This window comes from Triticum aestivum, chromosome 7A, assembly GCF_018294505.1.
Source record: "Triticum aestivum cultivar Chinese Spring chromosome 7A, IWGSC CS RefSeq v2.1, whole genome shotgun sequence".
NCBI classification, from domain to species: Eukaryota; Viridiplantae; Streptophyta; class Magnoliopsida; order Poales; family Poaceae; genus Triticum; species Triticum aestivum.
Window position 1 is genome coordinate 554212439 of NC_057812.1, and position 10404 is coordinate 554222842.

Below are 10404 nucleotides of genomic sequence, written 5' to 3' on the forward strand. Positions count from 1 at the left end.
TGGTGGATAAAATTAAGTCTGATGCTCATAATTGGTTTAAGGTCGGTGCTAAATGTCTTGAGCATCTACATCACTAGGTCATGACGTTGTGTTTTCGTGTGTCATGTGGTGTGGTTGGTAGTGTGTTGGCTTTCAAGACTTTGTTCTCTTTTCTTTTTTATAATTAATCACATGCAGTTCTCCTGCATGGTTCGGGAAAAAACTGGTAAGTGGATGGTATGATAGTTTTCTCTTCCTTTTTTTCTTTTCTAGTGCATATGGTATGTTTGTGTTATCTATCGATGTTGAATGTTCCATCTTTTGCATGCCAGAGAAGAAAATTGACTTCATCACAATAGGTGCTAGGTTGAGTTTTGACTGGGTTGAATAAATTGTGCCTTCTTTTTTATAGTGCACTATGCTTCTTTAGATTTGGGTTGTACTCTTACTCCATTATTTTTGTTTAGACATTGACGTATGTTCCAGAGCTGCAGGTGTTGGTTGGTTGACAGTGTGGTAGCGAACATATTAAAGAAGGGTTTCTCTTTATCTTCTCTTTTATGGTGCATATGGTATGTTTGTGTTCTCTATCGGTGTTGAACATTGCATCCTGCATGCCAAAAAGCAAATTGACTTCATTTCAATAGGTGGTAGGGTGAGTTTTTGACTGGGTTGAATATATGATGCCTTCTTTTCTTATAGCACATATGCATTTTCAGACTTCGATTGTGCTCTCACTCCATTGTTTTTGTTTAGACATCCGGATATGTTCCAAGCTGTAGATGTTGGATGTGGTTGCCATTTTGGTAGCAAACATGTCAAAGAAGGTAAAATAAGGACAAAATTGAGGACAAAACATTAAAAAAGGCCAAAACGAAAATAAATAAATAAAACTAATATATAGAGACAATAGAAATAAAAAAAAGTTGTCAGAAGTGGGTTGTGCTCTTACTCCACTATTTTTATTTAGACATTGGCGTATATTCTAGAGCTGTAGATGTTACATATGGTTGACGTTGTGGTAGCAAACATATCGAAGAAGGGTTTCTCTTCCCCTTTTCTTTTCTGGTGCATATGGTACTTTTGTGTTGTCTACCGATGTTAAACATTGCGTTCTGCTTACCAAAGAAGAAAATTGACTTCGTTATAATAGGTCGCAAGGTGAGTTTTTATTGGTTTTCCTTTTTTGAGAGAGAATGGTTTTCCCGCCCAATTTTATATCAAAACATGGCAACAACAAACTACGACATGGACTATTCACAGCGCTCGGGACATAACCAGAGTAGCTGAGCTAAATGAAACCTAAAACGATAGTTTTTACTAGGTTTGAATATATCATGCCTTCTCTTTTTACAGCGCATTATATTTCTTTAGAATTGGATTATCCTCTTACTCCACTGGTTTTTTTACACATCGGTGTATATTTTAGAGCCGCAATGGTAGATGTTGGATGTGATTGATGCTGTTGTAGCGAACATATCAAAGAAGGGGAAAATACAAGGAGAAATTTGAGGACAGAACATTAAAAAAAGGCCGAAAAGAAAAAAACAACTAAAAATTGTGATATAGAAAGTTAAAATAAAAAAGTGCTCGGGACACAACCAGAGTAGCTGAGCTAGATGAAACCTAAAACGGTAGTTTTTACTAGGTTTGAATATAGCATGCCTTCTCTTTTTACAGCGCATTATATTTCTTTAGAATTGGGTTATCCTCTTACTCCACTGGGTTTTTTACACATCGGTGTATGTTTTAGAGCCGCAACGGTAGATGTTGGATGTGATTGATGTTGTTGTAGCGAACATATTAAAGAAGGGGAAAATGCAAGGAGAAATTTGAGGACAGAACATTAAAAAAGGCCGAAAAGAAAAAAATAACTAAAAATAGTGATATAGAACGTTAAAATAAAAAAGCGCTCGGGACACAACTAGAGTAGCTGAGCTAGATGAAACCTAAAACGATAGTTTTTACTAGGTTTAAATATATCATGTCTTCTCTTTTTACAGCGCATTATATTTTTTTAGAATTGGGTTATCCTCTTACTCCATTGGTTTTGTACACATCATTGTATGTTTTAGAGCCGCAACGGTAGATGTTGGATATGATTGATGTTGTTGTAGCGAACATATTAAAGAAGGGGAAAATGCAAGGAGAAATTTGAGGACAGAGCATTAAAAAAGGCCAAAAAGAAAAAAAATAACTAAAAATTGTGATATAGAAAGTTAAAAGAAAAAATATATGTCAGAAGTGGGTTATCCTCTTACTCCACTGGTTTTGTACACATCGTTGTATGTTTTAGAGCCGCAACGGTAAATGTTGGATATGATTGATGTTGTTGTAGCGAACATATTAAAGAAGGGGAAAATGCAAGGAGAAATTTGAGGACAGGACATTAAAAAAAGCCAAAAAGAAAAAAATAACTAAAAATTGTGATATAGAAAGTTAAAAGAAAAAATATATGTCAGAAGTGGGTTATCCTCTTACTCCACTGGTTTTATACACATCGTTGTATGTTTTAGAGCCGCAACGGTAGATGTTGGATATGATTGATGTTGTTGTAGCGAATATATTAAAGAAGGGGAAAATGCAAGGAGAAATTTGAGGACAGAACATTAAAAAAAGGCCGAAAAGAAAAAAATAACTAAAAATTGTGATATAGAAAGTTAAAAGAAAAAATATATGTCAGAAGTGGGTTATCCTCTTACTCCACTGGTTTTGTACACATCGTTGTATGTTTTAGAGCCGCAACGGTAGTTGTTGGATATGATTGATGTTGTTGTAGCGAACATATTAAAGAAGGGGAAAATGCAAGGAGAAATTTGAGGACAGAACATTAAAAAAGGCCGAAAAGAAAAAAATAACTAAAAATTGTGATATAGAAAGTTAAAAGAAAAAATATATGTCAGAAGGCCGAAAAGAAAAAAATAACTAAAAATTGTGATATAGAAAGTTAAAAGAAAAAATATATGTCAGAAGTGGGTTATCCTCTTACTCCACTGGTTTTGTACACATTGTTGTATGTTTTAGAGCCGCAACGGTAGTTGTTGGATATGATTGATGTTGTGGAACATATTAAAGAAGGGGAAAATGCAAGGAGAAATTTGAGGACAGAACATTAAAAAAGGCCAAAAAGAAAAAAATAACTAAAAATTGTGATATAGAAAGTTAAAAGAAAAAATATATGTCAGAAGTGGGGTTTGAACCCACGCCCTCGTTAGAGGACCAGAACTTGAGTCTGGCGCCTTAGACCACTCGGCCATCCTGACTGATCTGCTCTATTCAATCCTTAACTTTACTTAACTAATGTAACCACTGTTTTGTTTTATATTTTCGGTAAGCAGAAAGGAGACGCCACTGCGCAAAGGAATAAATCGTATTCTAGTCACCCCTCTCTCTATTCTGATGATTCTCTCACTGTCTGCTTTTCTTTACCGATCGACCTGATTCCCCGAGGAGCTTAAAGTGCGATCGCGAACCGTGTACCTTCCACCTATTATATTTACCATAACTAAACAAGAGAAAAGTTAAAAAAAAAAACAAGAGAAAAGAAACCTTCAATCGGCCGACGGCACATCACATCATGTTTTGGTAACGTGACCCGCAAAAGGAAAAAAATGTTTCGATCATGAGCACTGATTGATCGCCCACTCCACTCCCCAAAGTCGAAAACAACGGGCCTGCCCTGCAACACTCACGGTGGGTTAGGAGAGAAGTGCATATTTTAATCCTTAATTTTTGCCTTAGTCTAATTTACAATCCCGAACTCCAATACCATTTAAATTACAACCCCCAACTCTCAAAACTGGCCAGGATTCAACCATTCCCTCTTTGTTGACCGGTTTTGACCTAGTTGACCGGTTTTGACCAGTCAACAGGTCCAGTCAGCATGCCACATCAGCAAAAAATGCAAAATTTCCAAGGAAACAACCTGTAAAATCAAAGAAAATCCAGGAAAAAAAATAAGAAATCCAATTTCCAAAAAACACGGAAAAAAACGAATTTCCAAAAAAACTCAAATTCCAGAAAAAAAATCATTTTTTATTTTCCCTAGCTTTTTTCACGAACAATTTTTTCGGAATTTTGCCTTTTTATTTTTTTTCTCTGATCTTATAGATTTTTATTTACTTTTTCTTGAAATTTTGAAAAAAATTCTGACGTGGCATGCTGATTGGACCCGTTGACTAGTCAAAACTGGTCACCCCAGGTCAAAACCGGTCAACAGGGAGGGGATGGTTGAATCCTGACCGGTTTTGAGACTTGGGGGTTGTAATTTAGACGGTATTAAAGTTCAGGGTTGTAAATTAGACTATGACAAGAGTTCAGGGTTGAAATATGCACTTCTCTCGTGGGTTAATGGCAGATTGATCTTTGGCCCCCATCATCACCAACAAGGCATGGTGGGTTAATGGATGTAAGGGCTGTTAGAGCATCTTTAGCCGACCCCGTATCCCGCCGATCCGCGGCAGTTTGCGAAAAAACGGTTTTGTAGGCTGGCGCGGATAGCCGGAGAGGCAGACCCGTATAAAAGGATATCCGAGGAATATACTCTTTTACGGGTCGGCTTTGCGGGGTGCGCCGCTTCCCCCGGCCTGCAAAACCTAATTTGCAACTCAATTTGGCACAACATAATGCATTTCTTTACTTTTCAATAACATTGGATACATAGGACATCATCAAATCTTTGCTAGAATAGCAAGACCAAAGGAAACAAAAACCACAAGTATGCATTTTAGAATATTTTCAACTTTCATAACTGCTCCCACTAGTTGGATCAATATCTTCTCCATGCATTCATTGTTGATCTGTGAATTCTCGATTTTGCATTCTTCATTATTTATCTTCGGTTCAAAAGAAGTAGATGTTGCTTCCCCTCTAGTTGCACATGCAGCCGCATCATTGCCTTCGATTCTACTAAAAAGTGCACGAACGTCTATTAAGTTTCTTTCTATCAATAATCAATGCATTCGTCTTTCCAAAACCAAAATGAGCATCCATCTTCCTACACACATGATGATGTTCGAAATGAGCTATCGCAACTTAACCAAAGAATGAGGTATCGAAATAAGCCGAATGAAAACAGCATGTACCCCCGTCATTTTCGCATTTGAAGAACACCCATCCGGGGTGCTTCGCCGTCCCTGAAGTTAGCCGCAGCACTGTCCATGCGCAGTCGTCGCACTGAATGAGCGGTACCGGCGAGCCACAGAGCCTCTGCGCGAGCGCCGAGCCCGGCGGACGGCCGGCCGAATCCATGCCCGCAAACCGGCGGCGGCGGCGACAGGACAAACTCATACCTGCATACGGCGATGCGACTTTGCCGGGGCTGCGCAAGATGCTCCCCGATCATTCCATCGCATGGTGCAGCCACCGGCGGCCGGAAAAGTCAAATTCGGCCGCCCGCGACAAAGGGCCACAGATCCACAACTTTCCGGCCCGCTGACACAGGAGGGGGCGGAGGGCAACCTCGTGCGTATGGCGGCCTTGGCGTGCTCCCGCCGGCTACTTTCGTTAGAATCTTGGGCGACGGCCCTGCGGTGGGGCAAGAGGGAGAGGCAAGGTGGTTGGTGGGGAAAAGCGCGGGCTGAAATGTCCTCCCCACCAACCGCTCCCGCTATATGCAGGGCACCGACGGGTCGGAAGGGGGACCCGTGTATTCGCGGGTTGGGGTCAAGATTTTACCGCGTCTCTAAAATTTTTTTGCGGGCCGGTCGCGTTTGTGAGGTCTGTTCGGGCGGGTTTTTTGTGCCGGACTGCATTTTGACGGTTATTTTACAGGTCAGGGCTTTTTCAAGGTCTGCTAGAATTGCTCTTAGATTGCTACCCTGAGATAGTCTTGTCACAAGCTAGCTAGACACTGGCCGATCCTTGTTTGGTTGCTATCGTGAGCATTTGTGCAACTAGCCTGCCTGACCGCACACGCATGTGATTAGCCGGAGTCAGCCCATCAAAATCGGAGGCCTGGGATTCAGGCACGAGCCTGCAACTTACTTTGATGATTTACTGGGGATGTGTTTGGTTACCTACATTATTTTTTTGCCTCTTTGCGTATTTATTCAATTTGGGCCTGGTTGGGCGTATGCAGGGCAAAAACCATCCTCTGCATGTTGATTAATTGTCCGCATCTCCTCTAGTCTGTATGTGCCGAAACGGAAGGCCTATTGTTTGGTTGCGGTTTTGTTTCAGAGGAAACATAAGTCCAGTTGTTTGGTTATACCTAGGACAATTGTGTGATAACCCCCTCCTCGAGGTGGTGAGGTTATCCGAGGCACACATGGACAACTAAGAACAAAACTAGAGCAACAAAATAAACTTAGGCACAAACATAAGTCTTAACCACGCATCACAAGTTTTAAACCAACATAGTAGGATAAGTTTTAAACGAAACCCAAGTCTTAAACCAACAACCCATAGTTTAAAAACCGGACCGGAATGGCGGTCGAACCGAAAAACGGAATCGGTGACCTCGGTGATTTTTTAAGCTAATAAGACCGTTCTGCAATCAGATCGGAGAAAACCGGTTGAACCAGCCGGCTTTTTGGAAACCGGTGAAAAAACCGGATCATTGAACCGGATAAAACCAAGAATTTTTTTAACAGAAATTTGGAGAAGTGAAATTCGATCTCGGGATGTTTGAGCAGTACGTGGGGCTTGCCCATGGCCCAATAACCAACTCGGTTGTGCTACTTTGTGATCCACTACATATAAATAATTTTATTTGACCATTGTTTCACACTATATTAGCACATATATTACTCAACATATAATATTTATTTAAAAAACCGACAATCGAACCGGTGAACCGGCGGTCCGACCGGTAAAAACCTGAACCGACAACCTTTCCGGTTCGACTTCTGGTTCAGTTTTTTAAACTATGCAACAACCAACAAGGAATGGGCAGGAGGAGCTCAGGAGGTCACGGCGAAAGCGTCGTCGTGCTGCTTGCACTTGATGACCACCACCACGCCCTCGTTGATGGGGTTATGTACCTAGGGTAGGATCATGGACCTGTTCCAAGTAACTTACCCTAGGACATCCCTAGAAAAGGTCGCCTTCCAGTCGACCAACGAGGATTCACTCGACTGGCCCGAAGGACTCGACCACGAAGACTCACTCGACCATCAGGAGGTCAAGAGGCACTCTGCACCGCAACGGCCTGTAATTAAGTAGACTTTATGATAGTAAAGGCACTTTATGTGGGGCGTTACCAGTAACGCCCCAGACTTAACTCACCTTAAACCCTCTCCTACGTGGGCTGGCTGGGGTCCTGGCGCACTCTATATAAGCCACCCCCCTCCACAGGCAGAGGGGTTCGGCACCTTGTAATCCATACATTCATAATCCACTCGACCGCCTCCGGGCTCCGAGACGTAGGGCTGTTACTTCTTCCGAGAAGGGCCTGAACTCGTACATCCTTTGTGCTTACAACCTCTCCGTAGCTAGGACCTTGCCTCTCCATACCTACCCCCCACTCTACTGTCAGGCTTAGAACCACGACAGTTGGCGCCCACCGTGGGGCAGGTGTTTTAGCGATTTTTCGGAGAAGTTGCGATTCTTCCGAGTATTTTCATCATGGTGTCTGCTGGAGTTTTGGTCGAGGGCCAAGAGATCCGTCTCGGCGCTCTCACCTTCATCGCCGACGACTCCGCATGGCTCCAGGAGGCTCCACTCGACGTGGATGCGCTCCCCGTCCGCGGTGCGACGCATTTTCGCGCATGTGTCCGCGGCGTTCTGCTGCGGCAGCCATCGACCCAGTACCGGTCGGCTCCTCCGTCTTCCACCCTCCCGGTCTCCCGCCAGCGCAAGCGCTCGGGCCGGTCGAGGCTTCAGCGATGGGTGAGTCACGCGATGGCTCGCCAGTCGACCACTACACAAGTTGCGGCAATCGAGCCCAACGAATCTCTCTACGGCTTGTTCGATCAGTCGACTGGCTCCGGAGAGACTGCATCCGAGTGCGGAAGCAGTGATCCAGCGGCGGAAATCTTGATGGTCGACGGGCCCCACAGCCCTCCTGGCTTCGCCCGCGGTGGTGGAGCAGGCGACGGCGGAGACCCTGCTCGAGGCTACGAAGAGTACCAGCCCGAGCCACTCGACTCTCTGCAAAGAGAAGAGCTTCGCCGCAGGAACGAGGATCCCCTGCGTATTCCCATCGCAGGAGAAACCCCCGAGGCTCGTGCCTTGGAGGAGGCGCGTCTGGCCAACTTGGCCGAGCGCACTCGACTGGAGAACCTTCAGCGAGCACTCGACGAGCGCGCGCGGCAACGAGTTCCCGACACCAGTCGACGTCAACTCTTCCCGCCGACTCAGGTATATCGAACCCCAATTCAGAATTTAGCAGCTGCGACCCGTATAGCAGAGTCCATTCAGCCTTCGCAGTCAGAGGCTGGCAGAGGTTTGCTGCAGATCAGGGATCTGCTCCGGGCAGCAGGAGATCAGAATTCGGCCGTGTCTCAGTCGCGCAACAGAATTCACAGTCGATCTGTCACTGTGAATACGGTTCAGTCGGCTCACAGCCCCAGATCGCCTCCGCGGCGCGAAGGGCGTGAGAATCGGCGAGATCAATATGGCGACAGACTCGACCGAGATGATAGGCGTCGAGTGCCCTATTCCCCTCCGAGGGGTGGGTCTTACGCTCCTCGGCGGCCAGATGATAGGCGTCAGTACAGTACAGGGCGTAGGGTTCCAGTTGACCATAGAGAGCCAGGCTTCGACGCGCGATCCATTATCGTGCAAGGGTTGGTCGACCGGAACAGAGCCCATCGAGGCGCACTCGACAGAGATGCGCCCACGAGCAGTCGAGTACATGTTTCTGGTCCTGAATGTTTCAGCAGAGCTATCAGAGCCGCAGTTATCCCCCCCAATTTCAGGCTGGCAACAGGAGTCAGCAAGTTCACTGGTGAGTCCAAGCCTGAAACTTGGCTTGAAGACTACCGAGTGGCAGTTCAGATCGGTGGTGGGAACGACGAGGTGGCCATGAAGCATTTGCCCCTCATGTTGGAAGGTTCTGCCAGGGCATGGTTGACTCAATTACCTCCTAGCAGCATTTACACTTGGGAAGATCTGTCCCGAGTGTTTGTCAGAACGTTTGAAGGGACTTGCAAGCGACCAGCGGGATTGACAGAGTTGCAAGTCTGCGTGCAGAAAACCAATGAGACTCTCAGAGAGTATATTCAGAGGTGGATCACTTTGCACCACACTGTGGAAAATGTCTCTGACCATCAGGCAGTATGCGCCTTCAAAGATGGTGTCAAGAACAGAGAACTGAGTTTGAAATTTGGTCGAACCGGTGACATGACCTTGAGTCGGATGATGGAGATTGCTACCAAGTACGCCAACGGCGAAGAAGAAGACCGACTCCGAAGCGGCAAGCACAAGCCGAGTCAGTCGGAAAAAGGAAACACCAGTCGGAAACAGAAGCGGAAGGCTGAACCGGCAGCTCCTGGGGAGGCTCTGGCCGTGACTCAAGGAAAGTCTAAGGGGAAACCAAAAGGATCCTGGAACCCCAAGAAGGTGAAGGATAAAGAAGGGAACGACGTGATGGATATGCCGTGCCACATCCACACGAAGAAAGATGAAGAGGGGAATATCATTTACCCAAAGCACACCACTCGCCAATGTCGACTCCTGATCCAGCAGTTTCAGGGAAAACAGTCTAAGGACAAGGAGAAGGAGTCAGACAAAGCCGAAGACAAAGAGGACAGTGAGGGAGGATATCCGCATATCAACTCCACTCTGATGATCTTCGCAGATGTGGAAAGCAGAAGTCGACTGAAAGTGATTAACCGAGAGGTTAACATGGTTGCCCCAGCAAAGGCAAGTTATCTGAAGTGGTCTCAAACGCCCATCACATTCGACCAATCTGATCACCCGACTCATATTGCCACCCCTGGGAGGCAAGCTTTGGTGGTCGATCCAGTTGTCGAAGGCACTCGACTGACAAAGGTGCTGATGGACGGTGGAAGTGGGCTGAATCTGTTATATGCAGACACGTTGAAAGGTATGGGCATTCCGATGTCCCGACTGAGCACTAGTAACATGAGCTTCCATGGAGTTATACCAGGGAAGAAGGCCGAGTCACTCGGCCAGATAGCTTTGGACGTAGTGTTTGGCGATTCAAAGCATTTTCGCAAAGAAAAGTTGACGTTTGAGGTCGTGGATTTTCAAAGTGCATATCATGCCATTTTGGGGAGGCCAGCCTATGCACGGTTCATGGCTCGACCATGTTACGTGTACCTCAAATTGAAGATGCCCGGTCCCAAAGGTGTGATCACTGTCACCGGTGATAGGAAAAAGGCAGAAGAGTGCTTTCAGAAGGGCTCCAAAATTGCCGATTCCCAAGTGACAGCGGTCGAGTTCGAAGAATACAAGCAAAGCGCAGATCCGAGTGACTTGCTGCGATCCAAGAAGCCCGCCACAGAATCTGCATTCCAG

At 45.3% G+C, this 10404-nt stretch overlaps 1 non-coding gene across 1 annotated transcript; it reads right to left on the reverse strand.

Moving 5' to 3' along the window:
- Positions 1 to 3158: 3158 nt before the first annotated feature.
- Positions 3159 to 3242, reverse strand: TRNAL-CAA (transfer RNA leucine (anticodon CAA)). The gene has a single exon. It is a non-coding gene; the product is annotated as a tRNA-Leu (tRNA).
- Positions 3243 to 10404: the final 7162 nt, after the last annotated feature.